A 9685-nucleotide genomic window follows, 5' to 3' on the forward strand; every position below is an offset into this window, starting at 1 on the left:
CTGAGCAAAATGTCAACTGGACCCACGTGGCAGCCGTTATAAAGGCTCACACGACTTAGCTGTTGGCATATATTTTGTTGCCTGGCAAATTATTTCATTTAATGCTCAAAATGAAAGATACATTATGTAAGATTTGGATAAAGAGCTAGCCATCCTTGCTATATATTTCGTTGACTGATAAATTATTTCATTTTATGCTCAAAATTAAAGATACATTATGTAAGATTTAGATATTAGCCTTTGAAGGTTTGACAAGATGTGTGGATTAATTGCAGCCACCGTACTGGTTGTTCGAAGCTAAACCTTGCTTCACCATTTTTGAATTGAATCAAAATATGGCGGAACTGTCCTAATGCACTTAATACCGGAGATATCCGATGGCTTCGAGAGTTGATTATGATCTTGTTTTGTTAGTAAATGTTTATTTAATAGTTTATATAACATTTCAGGCTTAACGAAAGACCTACAATAGGCAGATTTAGCTCTTGCATAATGTGTGTTTAATTTTCTCATTACAAAATATTAGACTAAATTTGTTTATATTTCAGATCGAGATACTGGTTTCTTCACCAAATGTAATTTGAACAAAATGCAAAATGGCTGACTACATGTTCTTCACTGCTGAGTATAACTGTAATGGAGTGTGAAGTATTGTGGTTGCTATTATTATGTTGAGTTCATTAATAATTGAAAATTTTAATGGTTTATTAATTCAACCGCTCAAAACAATCGTTGTTTTATTATATATTTAGTTATTATTTTCAATTTGTTAAAACCTCATGACTTACTTGAACTTTTTATTGAGAAATTTTAATCAAATTTCATAGACAATGATAATGTGTGCGTATTTGGCACTTTTAATCAAAATGAAATTTAGATAACATTTCAGAAAATATATTTTTATAGCTTAGAATTTTATTTATTCAATTAATACAGATTTCAGTCTGTTTTATTCTCTTGTGTCATGAATTATAGAATGTCGTGATTGATCCATTTTAGACTTCTTATCCATTTCAAAACCTTAAATAGAATCAGTGTCAGATTTAGATGAAGAGAGATCCTAGGTTATTGCACTTATGAGGCCCCTCCCTATCCCCCATCCGAACGACTAGAGGAAGATGACAATTTGATTAAAACACAGATCCTATTTCGTTTCGTTTTTATAGTTCAAAATTTCGTTTTGATTGACGTGTTCTGAATGATGTGAGCTATTGGCCAATGAAAAGGTCCAGTACAGCGAGCTTTAGGCGTGTTTTTCACGGAACTGTGGGTAATCCACTAGCAACATCAATGCTGATTGTTTAATCAAATGTCTGACGTCATAGGGTCAAAAGCCGCTCGTATGACCTCTGACACGACCTATTGCTACAATCGGTCAGATCTTCATGTAGTGAAGGCCATCGAAAGTGGAAAAAAAAAGAAACGAAATATACATCTGTATTTTAATCAGATTGGGAAGATAACGGATGTTAAAACTACAGGCTTATGACAGTGTCAAAAATAGTATACACCTTGGCCGAAAGCCCCCCTTGATCTTGATGCCCTAGGCTTCAGCCGGCAATGCCTAAAGGTAAATCCTGCATTGAATAAATTCTTTCTTGTGTGTTTTGTTGAGGACAATATGGTCTCTCCATTGGGTTGATGTTGCTAATGTCATTTGTTTTTGTTTTTATGAATAATAAATAAATTGGGGTGTAATTGATTGGTTTGGTATTTAGAAAAAAACATCCCAATGGAGATTATAGACTTATATAATGTTGTTGGTGGGCAGAGGTCAAATAGACCTGCAGTCCTCATTTTAATTATTCATCTAATCAAAAATAAGTGAAAATTACCACGAATCTGTGAATCATGGAAAGAGTATAGCCCTGCTTAACAGTAAACTCGAAAAGTTGTGTTTTAATAGACTTCTGTTTTCACTCCAGTCTAGTGTACTTTTGTTAAGTGGGGACTATATATACACTGTTTACGTATTTTTATGTTCCAGTAGTAACTCGGATTGAATCGGTTTGTCCAACCATTTTATACCCTATCAGCAGACTGTTTCTGTTCCTTACTTTAAGGAGCCACAGTGACTCAGTGAGTAAGATGCTGTTTCACTAACCAGGAGATCTACTCTCAGGATCGATCCTGGGGTTGGCAGAGAAATTATCCCAGGATTTTCAAGTGTTGTTTGCCCTTGTCAGTGGTGCCAGATGGAGGACCTGTCTAGTTGTATGGATGGGGCTAAAACAAGGTCCCATGTGCAAGTTGGCATGAATGTTAAAGAACCCTTGACAATTGGAAATCGAAATAAGAGTAATGCCGCTGCCTGGGCAAAATTTCCCTCATAGCACACTACATGGTGTATGCTGTTTCATTAGCCTGGATGGTGCAAAAAAGTTTCCCTCATAGCACACTGCATGGTGTATGCTGTCCCATTATCCTGGGTGGTGCAAAAAAGTTTCCCTCATTGCATACTGCATGGTGTATGCTGTCCCATTAGCCTGCATGGTGTATGCTGTCCCATTAGCCTGGATGGTGCAAAAAACTGAGGATGTTAAACCCCATTTCCTTTCCTTTATATCAATCAATTAGCTTGGTAAACAATGGTATGTAAGTTCTACGTTTTAGATGATTTTTTTTCTCGTTTCCAGCGTTAAAAGAAATGTTTGAGAATAGTATGGTTGATCATGTTCTTAATATAATCATGTTAAAATGAATTTGTGTAAAAGACAATGCGTGCAATATGTTATAACAATTCCCTTTTTTATATCAAATTTTCAATTACCTTTTAGTAATCTGAGTAATTTGTACAAAAATAAAGCAAATATTTGTTTTTTTTGTTTAGCTTTGCTTTGCCTATTTAATTTATTAAGAGTTATGTATATATAATTTGTAAGATAAGTAATATGTATATTTTTTGTATTATGTAGAGAAATGTAAATAATACAGGTTCTTCTCAATACTGATCAATCACCGTTCTTTTCATCATTGGATTTTGTCAAGTAGTCAGAGAGAGAGAGAGAGAGAGAGAGAGAGAGAGAGAAATGGGGTTTAACGTCCACTCGACACAAACTAGGTCATTTTGGGACTAACATATGGTTTAATTTTTTTTTCAATAATTTGCTTGCACGTACGGGTTTTTAGCAGTGGGATTAAACCGGAGTACCCGGCTATCCAACCCCCCTGTCAAGTAGGCAGGCCTGGAAATAGTTGTACCTAACAAAATTTCAGACACTTATAAACTAGTACCTGATAATATTAAAAAAGAAAAAAAAATTGGGGAGGGGGAGTCATTTGACATGGTTTCAAATGCCCACATGTATGTGACAAGGAGTAGGGTCACCTGTCCAACCTTGTGGGTTTTCTCTGGGTCCTCCCACTGCTAAAGACCCCTACGTGCAAGCGAATTATTGAATTAAACCATGTGTTAGTCCCAAAATGACCTAGCTTGTGTCAAGTGGTGGTTAAGCCCCATTTCTCTCTCTGTATAAATAAGACAAAGGGCGAGCTTAATATTGAAATAAAATTGAACTATGTGTTAGTCCCAACATGACCTAGTTTGTGTGGAGTGGACATTAAACCCCAATTCTCTCTCTCTCTCGCTTTAAATTTATGCTGGACATGTGTTAAAAATGTCAACAAAAACACTGCTCCATGACAAATCTGTATCATACAAAATGACATCCACAAGAGAGATTGTTTCAATTTCAAGATTTGTTTCAATTTAACTCTACTGTAGTTCCTTAATCACTATTATGAAACCAACTTATATCACATACAAACAGTAAAGAGTTAAGTAAACAATCTCTCTTATGTCAATTGAACACCTGATACGACTACTATGTTGGGGCCGATTCCTGCTAACATATGCTGCTATTTTACTGTTAATTGTAGATATTATAAGGGATTATCAGTACTGAGAAATTCCTGGAAACAAGAGTCACACAAGTGGACAAATCCTGCCAAACATCTTAAAGGAGAAATCCTGTGGGTTAATAGGAGGTTGGATGGCCGAATGGTTAGCATGTGCGCGTTGTATCATGAGGTCTGTTATTGAGTCAACTAGCATGGTTTTGATTCCTCGGTTGTACGTGACAAGGAGTAGCGTTGCCTGTCCAACCTCATAGTTTTTCTCTGGGTTCCTCCCACTGCTAAAGACCGCTACACGCAAGCGAATTATTGAAATAAAACCGAACCATGTGTTGCTTCCGAAATGACGATTGGATTTAGTCCACTATGGTGACTCAACCCAAACCAAGAACAAATATATAGAAACATGTATATGCAATCAAACATTGCTACGCTTAATGGCAATATTAATGTTATAATATTTTATCATTTCTTTAATAAGGGCATGTACTTACTTACAATTATTTTAACTGGTTTTATAAGATTTTAATTGTTTTCATAATCATTTTATTGTTCATTGTTAAGACTTAGTTCAGAGTTCCTTAACTAGTTGGATTAATCAATTCCTATTTGTTTATAAAGTGTTCTGTAGGATTAACATTGATTAACCATTTTGACTCCCTAAAAAGATTAGAGAAAAGTTATGTAGCTCATATTGAAACCCGTTTGTAACTACTGCTCACCTAGACCGCCTCCTACTACCCAAGTCACAGAAATATTAGCTGGTAGTTTAACGTTTGCTTCCACACTAGTGATGTCACAGACAAGAGTCACGAAGCTAGTATACTGCCGTTATAACTTGTTCATAGGTATTCACATGACTTGGGTAGTTTAGGGTAGTCCAAGTGGCGAAGGGTTCAATTTAAATAGCACCTCATATAACTGACTGAAAAGATTTCATCAATGTTGATGCCCTTGTACAAGATACTATCATTCCATAATATCAGAAAGGTTAAAGTTCTCTGTATGTTTCATCTCCATCGGGAAATTTCTCTGTATGGTTCTAAGTCATCCAGTTAGTTCTGGGGGTATGTGTCACATTCATCCAGCTAGTTCTGGGGGTATGTGTCACATTCATCCAGCTACTTCTGGGAGTATGTCACACGTTCATCCAGCTAGTTCTGGGGGTATGTCACACGTTCATCCAGCTAGTTCTGGGGGTATGTGTCACATTCATCCAGCTACTTCTGGGAGTATGTCACATGTTCATCCAGCTAGTTCTAGGAGTATGTCACACGTTCATCCAGCTAGTTCTGGGGGTATTGTCATGTTCATCCAGCTAGTTCTGGCGGTATTTTTCATGTTCATCCAGCTAGTTCTGGGAGTATGTCACATGTTCATCCACGTGCTGGACATATATTATAAATATCAATAAAAACATTGATAAAAGACAAATCGGTGCCGGACAAGATGACAGGCGCCAGAGGAATTATGTCTGACAAATCCTGAATTTGACTCTTACATTGTCTGTGACAGGTGCCTTATTTCCAGGCTTGTGTAGTGGAGAAATCTGGAATGTTGAGCATACTAACTTTAAATGTACCAAATCATATTGTGACCATTATTCCATATATAAATACACAATCATGGCATCGCTAGTTATTCTTGATCTCATTTTCAAGTGTCTTCACGTGACAAGGAGTAGGGTCGCCTGTCCAACCTCGTGGGTTTTCTCCGGGTCCTCCGGTTTCCTCCCACAGCTAAAGACCCCTATGCGCAAGCGAATTATTGAAATAAAATTAAACCATATGTTAGTCCCGAAATGACCTAGTTTGAGTCGAGTGGATGTTAAACCCTATTTCTCTCTCTCTCTCACATAATAACAAAAAAAAAAATCAAATTTCTTAGTTGAGTTTCTCAAATCTTCTGGGAGCAAGAATTGTAGATAAATATTCATCAATTATATTATTAAAACTCTATAAATATCTGATTATCTCATAAATCTGCATTTGTAAAGTTTGTGTTATTTTTATCAGGTATGAATTTGTGATGGACGGACATTTCAGCTATGGATGCTAATGTTTCGGCCAACTTCAGCATCATTGTTTTACTTTGTTGACATTTGGCCGAAAATCCTAAATATCATTTTCTCATAATCAAAACTTCTGTGGCCATTTTGTTGACATTTGGTCGAAGAGTCCTAATGAGCATTTTCTCATCGAAACTTCTGTGGTCATTTTGTTGTGATTTGGGCAAAATGTCCTAATGAGCATTTTCAAAACTTGAAATGTCTATCGTCAAATTGTCCTTGCCGAAAATGTCCTAAATTGGTATTCCTAACAAGCACCTTGATCTACTTATTAGGAAGGCAAGAATTAAGATTGACTTTTCTTCTTTCTTTTTTTTATTGATTGTTTTATTCAACGTTTAGCATTTTAATTTCCTTTTATTTGTGTAAAGAATTTGTTTTATTTGAACAATAAATGTATGTCATGTTCTGGTAGGACTTTTCTATCACGCTGTATATAATTAGCTTTTATCAAAATGTTTGTCTGGGGTTTTTTTTTTTTTGTCATGAAATACGATTTGGAATCAAATATTTTTACAAGTTAAGAAAGAAAGTGCTCTTGTTTTTTTTTGTTATTAATTTTAGATGATAATATACTACGAATGAGATTGAGTACGGAGCTGTTATGCTAGAGTTTTATGTAGCTTACCGTGTATATACAATGACCTGTATCATCTAATTCAAATTTCTATATAGTATATAAATAAATTAATCACTTAGTTAATTTGTTCTTGAGACTTGTGTATTTTATTGTAAGGATTATGATAATTTCTATCAGAATCGTAAAGGAGTGGGGAGCTATGATTCCTCGTTGAGTATGGTTCTAGCTCAATAATAGGATCATCTTGTCCCGAGTTCACAAAAATTCTCAGACTTAAGTTAAGAATTTTCTCAACTTTACTCAAGCCTGGTTTTATCCCGATAGTGGTGCAGGAAGGAGGGCCTAGCGTTGGGATGGGACGACATGTGATGCAGGATGGAGGCCTAGCATTGGTATGAGATGTCATGTCAGTGGTGCAGGATGGAGGGCCAAGCATTGGGATGGGATGTCATGTCAGTGGTGCAGGATGGAGGGCCAAGCATTGGGATGGGATGGCATGACAGTGGTGCAGGATTGATGGCCAAGCATTGGGATGGGATGGGATGTCATGTCAGTGGTGCAGGATGGAGGGCCAAGCATTGGGATTGGACGGCATGATAGTTGTGTGGGATGAAGGGCCAAGCATTGGGATGGGACAGCATGAAAGTGGTGCGACATGGAGTGCCAAGCATTGGGATGGGACGGCATTACAGTGGTGCAGGAGGGAAGGGAGGGTCTAGCATTGGGATGGGACGTCACGTCAGTTGTGCAGGACGGAGGGCCTAGCATTGGGATGTGATGTCACATCAGTGGTGCAGGACGGGGGCGGGGGGGGGGGGGGGCCTAACATTGGCATGAGGGTAAGCTGTAGTGCTGCTGTCTGGGTAAAATTAGCTTCATAGCCTACTGCATGGTGTATGCCCCTCTTCACTAGTCTGTTTGGTGCAGAATGATAGGATGTTAAACATCATTTCACAATGGGTTGTTAAGGTTAGCGACATCCATTCTAAAATTGTACATAGCCAGTTTTGTGATGGCCAGACTGTTTACCCAATTGCACTATGTGTGTGTCCATAGGGATCCAAGATGCAGATGAAAATTGGTGTTCTGAAATGAAAAGTCAATTCAATCCATGAGATGAGAAATTAGTAATTAATATATCACAAATCCAATTACCTACCCATGAATCCAATCACACATTCCTGCCACGTTGCCATGTGATTTTCCATTCCCAGAACATGATCAGCTGAAGAGTCATCAGTCCTTCCTAATTTGTGATGAGCCATCCCTACAATGTCGTCAAACATCGTTAAAATGTTGGCGGTCTCTATAGTGTACCAGACATCTATATAATATCCATCATCCCTATAATGTCATCAAACACCCCTATAATGTCACCAAACATCCCTTCAAGGTCAGATGTCTATATAATATCGGTTATCGGTATTCTGGTCTAATTATTAGAACATATTAGAAATGAAGTGAACGTAGATTGTCTATATAATATCGGCCACTATGTCACCAAACATCTCTATAATGTCGATTATGTCTACAATGTCATCAAACATCACTATAATGTCGGTCATCCCCACATTCTCACAGGACATCCCTACAATGTCCGACATCTATATAATTAATTCGGTTATAACTACATTGTCCGACGCGTCCGACGGCTTATATATAATATCGGTCATCCCTACAATGTCACCAAACATGTTGGCCATCCTTATAACGTCATCAGCCATTTCCACAATGTCTTTAGACAACTGTATTATATTCTCTTGTCGCTGTTCTTACCATGCCTGCTACCCCATGTAAAACAGCCCGGGAACCGGCAATAATTTATAAAGTAACATTCCGTGTTAATAAGAATTAAATCATTTAATAACTGCGACAATATCGCGAGATCACGATATAATAAGCATCCGCCGAAAAGCGCGAAAGTCGAATAGTAAGATAAATACAACTCGATCATCGGGATTCCCACCAATTCTTTAATCATTCTGATTAAAATACAGATCTATATTTCGTTTCGTTTTTTTATACTTTCGATGGCCTACATTTACATGAAGATCTGACAAGGTCATGTCAGGGGTCAAAAGACCGACTAATGACCCTATGACGTCAGACATTTGATTAACCAATCAGCATTGATGTTACTGGTGGATTACCCACAGTTCCGTGCAAAACACGCCTAAAGCTCGCCGTAACAGACCGTTTCATTGGCCTATCCCTGACACCATTCAGAACACGAGTTAAATAACAACTCTTCCAGATCCAAGTGTAGTAAAGACAAGTAAAACGAAATTTTGAACTATAAAAACGAAACGAAATAGGATCTGTGTTTTAACCAGATTGATTCTTTAATTATTATTATTCTACTCTAATTATTAGGACATATAGAATGTACGTAAGTTTACAAAGATAGATAACTACCAATACACACTTATTTAATTATTTCATAAAATTTTCACCATTGCCCATGAATCTCGATCACTAAGTCGCAATTTCCCAACTTTTCGGCATAAGGCTTTTGCGCTTTTCGAAGGATCAAACTATCATCAAAGACATCGCACGATATGCCTATTAATTATAAACAATCGAATTTTGAGAATCGGTCAGCGAGTTGTAAATAATTTTAATTTGGCGTTTGACACGTGCAACATAGTCCCGTCCCGACATATCACGTTTGGTGGCATGCAACTACGTGATCTTCGTTTGAAAATGTCAATCATAACTTATATCATGTCATTTATGACAGGTCATACGTCAGTCATCGACGTCACGAGTGCTAATCACCATAGTAATAAACATTAATTAGACAAATTATTTAATAACAGACCAGCCAATATTTAATACCGCTGTTAATCTACCCATAATTCAATTGGTCATTGTCTGGGAGTTATCAATTATTTGATACAAATCAGAACATTCACTGATGAAAACCACTCCCTTTATCTTGATAATGAGGTTTGACTTTTCTACACCGACTTGGCTAATGAAGAGGGGCATATACGGTATACAGTGTGCTATGGGGGGATTTTTTCCCGGACAGCGGCACTACAGCCTACTCTTATTTCGAATTCCAACTGTCCTGTTAGATAGGTTACACGTCAATGTGCACACGGGCCCCCGATTTATCATCCCATCCGAACGACTAGACACTTTGCCCTCGCCAGGTCCAAGGGAAAACTTAGCCACAT

The 9685-nt window shown here is 37.4% G+C and overlaps 1 protein-coding gene across 5 annotated transcripts in view; it reads left to right on the top strand.

Annotated features, from left to right (window-relative positions):
- LOC126825250 (ankyrin repeat and SAM domain-containing protein 1A) overlaps positions 1 to 6626 on the top strand; it is a 120037-nt gene extending 113411 nt beyond the window's left edge. For all 5 annotated transcript variants that reach the window (XM_050554822.1, XM_050554823.2, XM_050554824.2 and 2 more), the window contains one exon: positions 549 to 6626. The gene's annotated coding sequence lies outside the window, so the exon portion shown is untranslated. The remainder of the gene's footprint in view (positions 1 to 548) is intronic.
- Positions 6627 to 9685: the final 3059 nt, after the last annotated feature.

This window comes from Patella vulgata, chromosome 6 (genome assembly GCF_932274485.2).
Source record: "Patella vulgata chromosome 6, xgPatVulg1.2, whole genome shotgun sequence".
In the NCBI taxonomy this organism is placed as follows: domain Eukaryota; kingdom Metazoa; phylum Mollusca; class Gastropoda; family Patellidae; genus Patella; species Patella vulgata.